The sequence below is a fragment of the Bubalus bubalis genome, chromosome 1 (genome assembly GCF_019923935.1).
Source record: "Bubalus bubalis isolate 160015118507 breed Murrah chromosome 1, NDDB_SH_1, whole genome shotgun sequence".
Taxonomy (NCBI): domain Eukaryota; kingdom Metazoa; phylum Chordata; class Mammalia; order Artiodactyla; family Bovidae; genus Bubalus; species Bubalus bubalis.
In genome coordinates this window covers 110,473,889-110,487,530 of record NC_059157.1, presented here as the reverse complement: position 1 = coordinate 110,487,530, position 13,642 = coordinate 110,473,889, and positions in this window count along the sequence as shown.

The window sequence follows — 13,642 nt, the reverse complement described above, 5'->3', positions numbered from 1 at the left end:
TTTTCTAAAGGGAAAGAAATCACAGTTATAACCAGTGTTGTTGCCTTATTTTTAATTAATGTATTATATTATTCCTTATGTGAGATTGAACATCTTTCCATGTTGGTCCTTGTTCTTTTCTTTCATTCCCTTCATTCATTTTCTATTGATTGTTAGCCTTTTTCTTACTGCTTTGTAATAGTTCTTCATAAATTATTATTAGCTCTTTGTTGTGAGGGTGGCAAGATATGGCAGTAGTAGATCAATTAGAAGGTTACTTCAGGAATGAGGTGAGAAATAATGGTGACTTGAATTAAGATAATGGCATTGGGGGACTAATAGAAGGTTAAGGAGGTAACATTGACAAGAGCTGGCTAATGACTGGCTATGGGAGTTGAGGAGGCAATGGTCAAGAATGACCCTAAGGTTCCAACTTGGATGACTTGGTAGATAAAGTGCCATTTCTTGGGGTTGGTAAGAGAGCAGGAGAAACCCACTGGCTGGGGAAGGGAGGAAGGAATGGGAGATGAATTTAGTTTTTCACAGATTGAGTCTGAGTTTGGAGAGATCTTGTGAGTAGTTGAATAGGAAGGTTTGGGAAGAGATCTGGACTAGAGATAAAGATTTTGGAAAAGTATAGAGATAATATTCCTTTGTATAGACAAAATGGTCTATGGAGAATATATCAAATGAGGGGGGAAAAAGAAAAGACAGTGTTGAGTTGGGAAAGTCTATAATAAAGACAGAGACTCTTTTTGAGTAACTCTGGATATATGTATTTCTCCTGCTTCCTTATGGCATCATTAACAAAAAGTGTACACAGAAGAAAGGTACAATGGGTTTAATTCATACATGAAAATACAGCATGTAGAAAGTTCAGATGGGCAATGGTGATAGGGATTCTATAGACAGGTCAAAACTCAGAAGGAACCACTGTGAATATATGAAGGGAAGTAACACAACTCGTTAGAAAACCGGTTAAATAAATTTAGGAAATAGGAACAGGAAATGCACCCAGATCATGACCCCTGGAATGCATAGGTCTTAACTGACTTGCCATGGTCAGGTAAGAAACTTAGGAAACTTGATAATGTCAGGACCTGTAAAAAGAATGTATTGCCAGGAAAATAAGAGACAAGGTTGTTAATGGATAAAAATAAAATATTTAACCAGGAAACCCGTACACAATTGTCAGGAGGATGAAACATTTGAAAGGAAATTTTGTCCTACAGAAGAGAAGGGACTTTATCCTTGTAGGCCTAGCCTCGTTTAAATTATATAAGTTAGCAGAATTTGTCATTTTCCAAGGAGCAGTGACAACTCAAAACAAAATGCCTGCTTAAAAGTTCTTCCACCAGACTCCACAGTTAAACCAGGTAGCCAGTAATATTTATCATTTTACATATTCTTTGTCTGTTGTAAATGCCATTTTTAATCTCATGTTTCAGCTTCTTGCTAACTGACCTGTATCGTAACAACACTGTTCTCATTGTGACTGATGACTTTTTTGTTGTTGTGTCGTCACGGAGTTCTTTCCGACCCTTTTGTGACCCTGCCAAAGGGTAGACCACCAGGCTCCTCTATTCATGGAAGTACCCAGAAAGAATACTGGAGTAGGTTGCCATTTCCTTCTCCAGGAGATGTTGCCAACCCAGGGATCAAACCCACATCTCCCACATCGGCAGGTGTGTTATTTACCACTGAGCCGCCAGAGAAGCCTGACTGGTAACTTACTGAGAGACAATATAATGTAATGTTTAATACCAGGCATCTTGAGTTTATATCCTGATCCTTCCCCTGCTCTTTACCTCTTTGTGTCCCAGTTTCCTCTCGAAGTGGCATAACAATAGTACCTACCTCATTTTTTTTCTTTTTTTTTGGGGTATTCAGTGAGGTATTGTATGTGATTTTTTCAAATAGTCTTTGGTACATAAAAGTGCTGTGAAGTGTCAAATACCATCCTTATCAACAATTATTTTAATCTATTTTACAATACAGTCTTAAAATTTTCACAATGACTTTGTGAAAAAGATATTTTACAGATGAGGAACACACAGTTTGTTAAGTTTAAGGAACTTAGGTAAGAGCTCACAATTAGCAAAGAACAGAGTTGAGCTTCAAATCTGCATCCCTCTCTTAGTCATTTTACCTTGCCATAATCCTTCCCTTTATTTTAAGAATTATTACATCAGTATGAACCACAAATTCATCATTAATGTTTTCTATGTAATCGCTGAGCACATTTAGTAATTAATAAATTTTTTCATTTAGTTCTAATAACTGTCTGCATATCTTCTCACTTTTAAGTAGATATGTGAGTACAGACCATGCCTCTTAAGTTCCCTGAAGCATGACCCCCTAGTCCAACTTGGTCTCCCCAGAGATGATGCATCCAGGAGTCACAGCAGCCAGCGTGGGACCCCAGCAACCTCCAGTGCACACCTCAGAGGTTTGGCCGGGTAAACCTCTCTGATGTGCCTCCTTTTGTGACAGTCTATGGGGAGGTGTTAGAAGCAGACATATGTCTTATCCCCTTCAAAACTATTTTATCACTGAATCCAGTAATTCAAAAAATTTGGGTTTCAAGCCAACTAAAATCTCTGGTTCCTGGATGATTTTCTGAATTTCCTTTTCTCTTACATGCCTTTTCCTCCTCTTTCCCATAACCTAATCTTGATTCCTACAAGACCCAGGAAAGCTATCACCCCCACCTCCTTCCAAAAGGAACAAAGGAGGAGATTCTGTACAAAAAGCATAAAGATAGGAGAGATTTGGAAACTGAATTTTAAGAATAATAGAGACTCTGAAATCAACTGGACAAATCAGAAAAGTTCAAGAGTTGACCTCACCTTTGATTTTCTATGATTTTCATAGCCTTTGTTCAGGTATGCCAGAGAAGGCTTTTACAGATATAGTAATTCCTGTCCATAATCACCTTTAGGAAGATGTCTTTCTCTTAACTTTGTATTGGTAGAGTGCCCATATAATAACATCAATACCAAAACCCCAAAATTCTGGCTTGGAGAAAACCTGCTCTGCCCTGGAGTCTCCAACAAATCATCTGTCACTGCAGCGCCATGTCGGTGAATCATACACAGAGCAGAACATTCATGAGGTTTTTGATCATCTTTCATCTCACAGAAAAGATTGTAACATTTTATTCAGAGAACTTGACGTGTGAGAGGCATGAGGTCAAATAAAAGTAAATCTTATAAATAAGATAATTAGAGATAAAGAAACAAGACTTTATTAATCTACAGACCTACAAGAGATAAAACGGGATCGCCTATAGTTTTAGTCAACATCCAGTACCCTGGGCCTGTTACCTCCTAATTTGTTATGTTTATGACAGATAGGTGCCTAGGACAAAGAGAATATAGTTCACAAGAGAAAGCCAGGAGCTCCAATGGCTAAAGGCAAGACAGTTTGGTCCTTGGGTAGATTTATTCAAATCTCTTAATGGTAGTCATATGTACGGGAATACTTTCTCCCTGAGAAGAAGAAAACATGGTAGACTGCAGTTGTCTATTAGAGGCAAAACCTGCATTCAGCTACAATGCATTCCTGAAAGACACACAGGAAAGAACAGTTGTGAAAAATGAGTTCTCTGTTCCTCCTAAGACCAGTAGCCCTCAAAGAACTCATTCACCACCAGCAACTCTCCTTCATTTGTAAGGCAAAATTCTGCTTTATTCATTCATTCATTCAACAATAATGCTACTCATTCATTAATAATGTACTAATTCATGAATTCAAGAATAACATAAGTGGAAAAATGAGAGGAGCAAAAAGAAAAAGGAAAATGAATGGGATATTTCCCACCAACTTGCAGAAGGTGAAGGGAAACAAGCAAAATAGGCTCAGGGTTTTGGAATAGTACTCCTGTGTCTGTTAGGTTTGTGGGACAGAGACACATCTAAGAAGAACCAGTATCATCCGTCACCAGATCCCACCACATTCCAATATACATTGGAAGGAGCACATCCCAGGCCAAGGAATGACTGCAGAGTCTGCTTATTAGTTTGTGAGCTTAAAAAGGGAGGAGGGGGGAGGATGTTCCCAGGGTGTCCTGAGAAAAGGAACAACCCTATTGATTGGAGGGTTTCAAAGTCTTATGACAAGATGAATAATACTGAATTCCAGCAAGGCAATAAGTTTGCACATACAGTGAGGTGCTTTAAAGAGTGTGTTTCTCCAGGGCAGTCATGCTGCCTTTCTCCAGGGGTGCCAGGCACATTAGAGTCTATGTCCATGGAGCACTCTTGAGTTGTAACATACACAATTTAAGCCATCTTGCTTCTCTTTCTCCAACTTCCATGTTGTTACCCACAAGAATCAAAAGGGAGTCCCAGTTCCATGTGTTCCAGCTAAATCTGCTCCACCCTGGCCTCCACACCTCCGTCACAGAGAATAAAGAGAGCTCAGACCTCTCTGTGCTCCTGATAACACCCTCACATTTTTCCCCTCGATAACAGTCACAGCTAGGCCATCAGAGTCTGCCTTGAGCCGACCATATCTAATCTCATCAGGTTTGATTCCCAAATTATGTTTACCACCACTTCCATGGTGGCTCAGTGGTAAAAAATCCACCTGCCAATGCAAGAGACATGGATTCGATACCTGATCTGGGAAGATCCCACATGCCACAGAGCAACTCAGATCATGCACCACAACTACTGAGCCTGTGCTTTTGGGCTTCCCTGCTGGCTCAGATGGTAAAGAATCTGCCTGCAATGCAGATGACTCTGGTTTGATCCCTGGGCTGGGAAGATCCACTAGAGAAGGCAATGGCTACCTGCTCCAGTAGTCTTGTCTGGAGAATTCTATGGATAGAGGAGCCTGGAGGGCTACAGTCCATGGAGTCGCAAAGAGTCAGACACAACTGAGCGACTCAGCGGTAAAGAATCTGCCTGCAATGCACGAGACACAAGAGACTTAGGTTTAATCCTTGAGTTGGGAAAATCCCCTGGAGGAGGAAATGGCAACCCACTCCAGTATTCTTGCCTGGAAAATCCAATGGGCAGAGGAGCCTGGTGGGCTACAGTCTATGGGGCTGCACAGAGTCAGACATGACTGAGCGGCTAAGCATGTATGTACAAGATACACCAAGGCCTTCAGTGCATCTGAGCCCCACATGGCTCTTTACTCTCCCTTTATTGACCCCATTTCCAACCTACTCCCAACCTATTCCCAACTTCTGAAACTTCTGAAACTGTGCTCTCTGAAACTTGCTACCAATCATCAGCACACCCCTTCTGTTCTCAACTTTTGTTAACATTTCCCTCACCTTCTGCCTCTAACTGAAATTTGACTCTGCTAAAGACATTTCTTCCCATATAGGCCTTTCAAGTGGTGCTGGTTTTCTAACATTCCTTATACATCTGGGTAAGGGAATTTCTTTATTCTCATTATGGCTTTCACATCATTCTCCTATCCTCCTCTCTGTACTTGTGTGTGGGCATGCTCAGTCATTCAGTCATGTCTGACTCTTTGTGATCCCATGGACTGTGGCCTGCCAGGCTCCTCTGTCCATAGGATTTTCCAGGCAAGAATACTGGAATGGGTTGCCATTTCCTCCCCCAGGAGATCTTCGACAGGAAGATCTCCTGAGTCTCCTATGTCTCCCGCATTGGCAGGCAGATTCTTTACCGCTTAGCCACTGGGGAAGCCCTTACTCTCTGTACACTTCAGTTTAAAATCTCATCCCATTAGACTTTAATTCACCACCCTTCCAATCTTCTGTTGCTCCCCACCACCATTCCTTGGTTTTAGTTGCTGGCTTTGTCAAGCTGCCAACATTAGTTCTGTCATAATTCTTGGTGTTACTATCTCATGTATAATACATTCATAGACCTTCTTGGACCAGAACCTCCTTTCCTCCAAGGACCCCATTTTCCATCTTACTTTAACCACCCTCCCCATAGTTGGGACTTAGATTTTGTCATTAGCAATAACCAAACCACTTTATTACCTCAATTTCAAGCACTGAAACTCTCCAACCACCACCTCTATCCTTCCAGCTCACTCACTATCTCTTGTACCCAAGTCTAAAATACTTTGGAAGCCATTAAGACCCCAAACCCAATTATCTTACCACTCTTTCACTGTCTTTCCCATGCTTCACATCTGTCACCCTCTAATCTAGCTTAGATACCATAATTGATTATTATTTTCATTTTCTAGCTCTCATCTGTCTTTCTTTGTCATACTTGCATGGCCAAATCCCAGCATCTGGTTAACCTGACTCTCCTCCCATTCTGTGTCTACACACAAGCAACTGAATGAGGCTAGAGAATAACACACAACCATGCTGAGCATTCTCACTTTACACTTAGCCAGCCAGCCACAAGCTCAAATGTGCTTTTTGTACTGCCCAGGATGCCTGTTACTTTTCTTGGGTTATTCTCTCCTGCTGTCTTAGTGGACCATTTCTTTCTTTCTTCTCAAACCTTCAACACCACCATTTCCAGCCTCACAGTCACCTGATGATTTGTCCCCTGTTTCACTGAGAAAATTAGAAGCAAGCAGAGGAGAATTTCCACAAGCTCCCACTACCACAGTATCTACCTACCTTCATCTTGTCCCCATACTCTGTCCACCCTTTTACATAATCCTACCTAAGGCAAACCCTTAGGTATGTGCATTAGACCCATCCCCCCTGCCTACTCAGAGGCATTACTCAGTAGTTCTTCCCCGTCTCCTGCATCATCAACTTTACCCTCCCCATTTGTTCTTTATCAACATACACAATGTTACTTCTGTCATCTAAAAAAAGAAAAATGAGACCCTCTACCTTTCTCCATTATACACATTTCTCCTTTCTCCGCTGCTCCCCTTTGAAGCAAACCGTCCTCCATGTTCCCTCTCCAGGGATCTATTCTCAGTCCTTATCTTACTTTTCAAAAAAGATTTATTTAATTTCTTCCTTTATTTTTGCCTGTGCTGGGTCTTCATTGCTGAGCACGGACTTTCTCTAGCTGCAGTGAGCAGGGGCCACGCTTCCTTGTGGTGCACAGGCTTCCCATTGGAGTGGCTTCTTCTGTTGAAGAGCACAAGCTCTAGGTGCACAGGCTTTAGTAGTTGTGATACATGGGTTTAGTTGCTGTGTGGCATGGGGGGTCCTCCCAGAGCAGGGATTGAACCTGTGTCCCCTGCATTGCAGGTGGATTCTCAACCACTAGACCACCAGAGAAGCCGCTTCAGCAGCTTTTGACACAGGTCATCACTCCTTTCTCCCTGAAACATTTTCTTCATTTGGCTTCCAAGCCATGATGCTTTCCTAGTTTCCCTTCTACTTTACTGTCCATTTTTTTCTAATCTTCCTTTGTTGGTTTCTCTTCACCTTCCTGACCTATAAATGCTGGAGAGCTCCAGGATTCAGTCCCTGGACTCTACTCATCTCTATGACTGTCCCCTTGGTGAGCTCATCTAATCCCATAATTTGAAATACCATCTCTATGTTGACAACACCCAGGTTTACATTTCAACCCTGGACTTCTAAGCCCAAATTTCATATCCAACCACCCTCAACTCAACTTGGCCCCTCAAATGTCTGATGAAATGGACATATCTATCTTAACTCATCCCAAATCAAACTCCAGACTCCCTGATTATTATAAATGGCAATATCATACTTCCAGTTGCTCAGGGCAAAAACCTTAGTCATCACTGACTTCCCCCTGTCCTTCTCACCCATCATTCAAACTGTCAACAAATTCTATCTGCTTTACCTTCAAAAATGTATACTTAACTCACTCTCTTCTCACCACTCCCACTACTCTCACCTTGGACCAAGCCATCTTCTTCTTCTCCTGGATTATTACAATTGCCCAACTGTCACCCTGCTCCCATGCTTGCCTCTCTTGGGTCTTTTCTCAAAAGCAGCCAGAAAGATACTTTTAAAATATAAGACAGATGATTTCATTCCTATGTTCAAAACCCTCCAGTAGCTTTCCATCTCTTCGCATAGTATGAGCAAAGTCAAAACTCTTACAATCATCTATAAAGTGCCACACAGTCCAGCCTCCTGTTATCTTTCTGATATTCTCTCCTACACTTTTCCCTTGCATTCTCTCCATTTCAACCACTGGCCTCCTTTTTGCCCCTCAAACCACCAGCCTTTGCCCATCTCAAGGCCTAGCACCCTCATCTCCTATAAATCTTTGTTAAAATTTAACTGAGCAGTGAGGCTTTCTCTGGATTGTTGTTGTTGTTCAGTCACTAAGATGTTTCCAATTCTTTGCAACCCCATGGACTGCAGCATGCCAGGCTTCCCTGTCCTTCACTATCTCCTGGAGTTTGCTCAAACTCATATCCATTGAGTCGGTGATGCCATCCAACCATGTCATCCTCTGTTGCCCTCTTCTCCTTTTGCCTTCGATCTTTCCCAGCATGAGGGTCTTTTCCAGTGAGTCAGCTCTTTGCATCAGGTGGCCAAAATATTGGAGCTTCAGCTTCAGCATCATCCTTCCAATAAATATTCAGGGTTGATTCTCTGGATTGCCTATATTAAATTGGAACCCTCCTCCCCACCCCTTACTCCCCTCTTCCTAGTCTTCCTTCCCTGCTTTCTTTCCTCTATTTGACTCTTCACCACCTGATATACTACACAAATATTTACTTTATCTTGAAATATACATACAGTAAACTGCATATAAGTGTCCAGCTCAATTAATTTTATTTTCTTTTTTTTTTAATTTTATTTTAAACTTTACATAATTGTATTAGTTTTGCCAAATATCAAAATGAATCCGCCACAGGTATACATGTGTTCCCCATCCTGAACCCTCCTCCCTCCTCCCTCCCCATTCCATCCCTCTGGGTCGTCCCAGTGCACCAGCCCCAAGCATCCAGTATCGTGCATCGAACCTGGCCTGGCAACTCGTTTCATACATGATATTTTACATGTTTCAATGCCATTCTCCCAAATCTTCCCACCCTCTCCCTCTCCCACAGAGTCCATAAGACTGTTCTATACATCAGTGTCTCTTTTGCTGTCTCGTACACAGGGTTATTGTTACCATCTTTCTAAATTCCATATATATGCGTTAGTATACTGTATTGGTGTTTTTCTTTCTGGCTTACTTCACTCTGTATAATAGGCTCCAGTTTCATCCACCTCATTAGAACTGATTCAAATGTATTCTTTTTAATGGCTGAGTAATACTCTATTGTGTATATGTACCATAGCTTTCTTATCCATTCATCTGCTGATGGACATCTAGGTTGCTTTTCACCAACTGAATGAACCATTTAACCAGCATCCAGATCAAGAAAAAGAGCATTATTAACACCTCCAGATCCTCCCATATTCTAGCTTTTAGAGTTAGATCCCTCTTCCACACTCCAAGGCTAACCATTATCCTGCCTTCTAACAGCATGGATTAATTTTGCTGGCCTCTGTATTTCTTATAAATGGACTCAAACCATGACAGACCACGTATTGCAATAATCTATTTATTTCCTGCTTATTTTGCCCCACTACTAGTGCGTGAGCTCCATGAGGGTAGGGATTCATTTCCTTCACTGCTGCATCCCCAAAGCCTAAAAGAATATCTGACACAGAACAGTAATCCTGCTCATATTTGATAAATGAATGAAATAGCAGACAAACAGAAATGAGAGTAGGAGAGTTAAGAAGGACTTGAAGTCTGAACGAAATCTTGAAGGATGAGCAGAGTCCACGAGGCAGTCCAAGAAAGGCATTCCAAGCTCAGGCAGAGTCTCTCCAAAGGCTTGGCAGAATGAAAAAGTAAACAGAATCTAGAAACCACAAGGAGTCAGTAAACTGAGAGCAATGAGCAATAGGTGTTGTATTGAAAAACAGAAACCTAGGAGACTAGAAAAACAGGCAGATGCCTGATCTCAAAAGGCTGTATGCAAACAGGTTCCTGAAAGGAGATGAAGAAAAGTAAACTCTTGGGGGCCTTTTAGGCACTTCCAGTAATTTTTTAAGTGTTGAAATTTAGGGATACATGAAACAAGGACTCCCTGAAAGTCAGCTCATTCATAATTTATCGTAGTGTCTCAAAAGAGAGTCTGTGGCCATTGTGGGTCAAAGGCCTCTACTCCTAAATGCGTGGGCAAGGCTTAATAGTATGGGGAATAAGCAACTGCTTCTTTTCTTTCCTTTAAAGGAAAGAAAAACGCTAAAATAGGATATTTAATTCACTGTGTCTGTCTAGTTAGTCTTATTTTCCTGGAATGAGCAAGGAGCCAGAAGCCTTGCTCTCCTCACCTGGTCTTGAAGGGTTGACACCCCATCCTCACAGTGGAGGAAGCTCTGAGCATCTCACCTCCCCTAGCAGTTCACTCATTTAACCTGTGTCTTCTCCATTAACCCGTCCACTGAATAAGGGCAGGACCTGCATCTATCTTGAGGTTCATGGTGCAGTGCCAATGTCGGGACCTGACTAAGCATTCTACTGATATTCGAATTAATAGATGAATGACTCCAATTGGCTTCCCAAAGAAAGTACAATGGTGAGGATTGTGACCCCATAGTGAGGATGGGATCTCCAAAAACCATGGTTCCAGTCCCCTGTCTTCTACAAAGAAGCGCAGAGAATGTGCAGGAATGACAGTTCTGTAGTTTTTTCCTTTCTCTTCTTCCAGTGAAGTTTGTATGCTGCCACCCCATCATTTCTGAGTTTCAGCTTCCCCAACTCTGCAATGTAGGGTTGCCAGATAAAATATAGGACACCCATTTAAATTCAAATTTCAGGTAAGTAGTTCAACTCTTTTTGGCATATGTATGTGGCAATATACAGAAAAACATCTATTTCTGCTTTATTGACTATGCCAAAGCCTTTGACTGTGTGGATCACAATAAACTGTGAAAAATTCTGAAAGAGATGGGACTACCAGACCACCTGACCTGCCTCTTGAGAAACCTATATACAGGTCAGGAAGCAACGGTTAGAAATGGACATGGAACAACAGACTGGTTCTAAATAGGAAAAGGAGTACGTCCAGGCTGTATATTGTCACCCTGCTTATTTAACTTCTATGCAGAGTACATCATGAGAAACCTTGGGCTGGAAGAAGCACAAGCTGGAATCAAGATTGCTGGGAGAAATATCAATAACCTCAGATATGCAGATGACACCACCCTTATGGCAAAAAGTGAAGAGGAACTCAAAAGCCTCTTGATGAAAGTGAAAGAAGAGAGTGAAAAAGTTGGCTCAAAGCTCAACATTCAGAAAATGAAGATCATGGCATCAGGTCCCATCACTTTGTGGGAAATAGATGGGGAAACAGTGGAAACAGTGTCAGACTTTATTTTTGGGGGCTCCAAAATCACTGTAGATGGTGACTGCAGCCATAAATTAAAAGATGCTTACTCCTTGCAAGAAAAGTTATGACCAACCTAGACAGCATATTCAAAAGCAGAGACATTACTTTGCCATCAAAGGTTCATCTAGTCAAGGCAATGGTTTTTCCAATGGTCATGTATGGATGTGAGAGTTGGACTGTGAAGAAAGCTGAGCGCCAAAGAATTGATGCTTTTGAACTGTGGTGTTGGAGAAGACTCTTGAGAGTCTCTTGGACTGCAAGGAGATCCAACCAGGCCATTCTAAAGGAGATCAGCCCTGGGATTTCTTTGGAAGGAATGATGCTAAAGCTGAAAGTCCAGTACTCTGGCCACCTCATGCAAAGAGTTGACTCATTGGAAAAGACTCTGATGCTGGGAGGGATTGGGGGCATGAGGAAGAGGGGATGACAGAGGATGAGATGGCTGGATGGCATCACCAACTTGATGGACGTGAGTTTGAGTGAACTCCGGGAGTTGGTGATGGACAGGGAGGCCTGGCGTGCTGCGATTCATGGGTTCGCAAAGAGTCGGACATGACTGAGCGACTGATCTGATCTGATCTGATCTGATACAACACACACACACACACACACACATACACGCACCTGGCTATATAGTAACACTTCTTCAGTTGCCTAGTCCAGTTCTGACAAATTTTTAAATGATATTTTGAAATCTTCTTATCTTAACTTATGACTTCCATTTTATTATTTCCTCCTTAGGTTGTATCGTCAACCTAAGAGAATCTCATGAACAGCAAATCAGTGATTTTATAAAGGTCCTTTAAATATTTAAGGCCCAAATGGTATAATCTTCTAATCTTTTCTTCTTAAGATCAGGTTATAATTATTTGAACTATTACTGTATGAACCTGATCCTTTTCTCTAAAGCCTGTATGGTTCCTCTACATTTTATTTTTTCTTTAGTTAGAAAAATATGTTTATTATAATAAACTCATAGGGAGGAAAATGGATTATTCTTTCCTCTTGCAATATTGTCTGATTGTTTCATAACCTGTACATATAAAAGGTAAAATAAGCATCTGCTTTTTTTTTTGGAGTTTCCTTTTCTTTTCTTTTTTTTTTTTTTTTTGTCTTTTTATACTGAGACAATTATGCCTGGTTAGCTTATTTAGAGCATGATTTTTATTTTAAATTTTGCCCATTATTAGTCAGTGATTTTATGGCTCAGAAGCAATGCATAAAGGGCACAGTCTATAATCCTACCCTCTTAAAGACAAGCCCTTTTAATATGTTGATATAATAAAAATAATAAGAAGTGTTAGGTGTACAATGTTCCAGGAACTATGCTAGGAACTTTTAGCTTCACTAACTCTTTTCATTATTACAGTAATGCCAGGAGAAAAATACTATTGTTCTCAATCCTCAATCTTTTCTGCTCTGGTTGCTGGACAATTGCTCCACTGAGCACCTCTTGCCGAGGTCACAAAAGACCTGCTAGGTGCTAAATGAGGTAAACATTTTCTGTCTTTATTGTCTAACTTACCAATGCATGTTGCATTCTCTCCCTCCCTCCATTCCTCTGTCTCTCTTTCGTCTTTCTTCCTTTCCTTCCTCTTTCTTCCTCATTTTTGTCCTCTTTATCTTTTTTGAGGTAGGGTGGATGAGTCATTACACCCTTCAACAATACAACAGTAACAAAATTAATATTGATTTCACTTCTCTAGTGTGTCACACACCAGTCTTTTTCCCCTCCAAATTCACTTAACCTCAGAGCTTCTACATTTTATTTTATATATTTTTTTAAAGTATGCCTTTAAATAAATGGAAAGATATCACATATTCATGGGTCAAAAGACTTAATATCATTAAAATGGCAATGTTATCTTTTGCCTATCAACCTATCAACACTATAGTGCCTATCAACACTATCCCTACCAAAAAGTCAGCTTCTGTTTTGGTCAGAAGTTCACACACTGGTCATAAAATTTATATGGAAACTCAGGGGAAGCAGGATAGCCAAAAAAAAGAATGAAGTTGAACTCACACTTTACATCTTCAAAGCTTATTTAAATGGATAGAATTAGAATAGAATAGCAGAATAAAACTTAGGGGATGAAAAATATATAGAAATTAAACAACACAATCCTAAATAACCCAATTGGCCAGAAAAGAAGTCTTAAAGGAAATTAGAAAATACTTTGACATGAATGAAAATTAAACATAAAATACCAAAACTTATGGGATGCAGATAAATCAGTGCTCAGAGGGAAATTTACTCCTGTAAATACTCATATTAAAAAGGAAGAAAGCTCTCAAATCAATAATCTAAACTTCTACCTTAAGTTTATAGAGAAAATCAGACTAAACCCAAAATAAGCATGAGGGA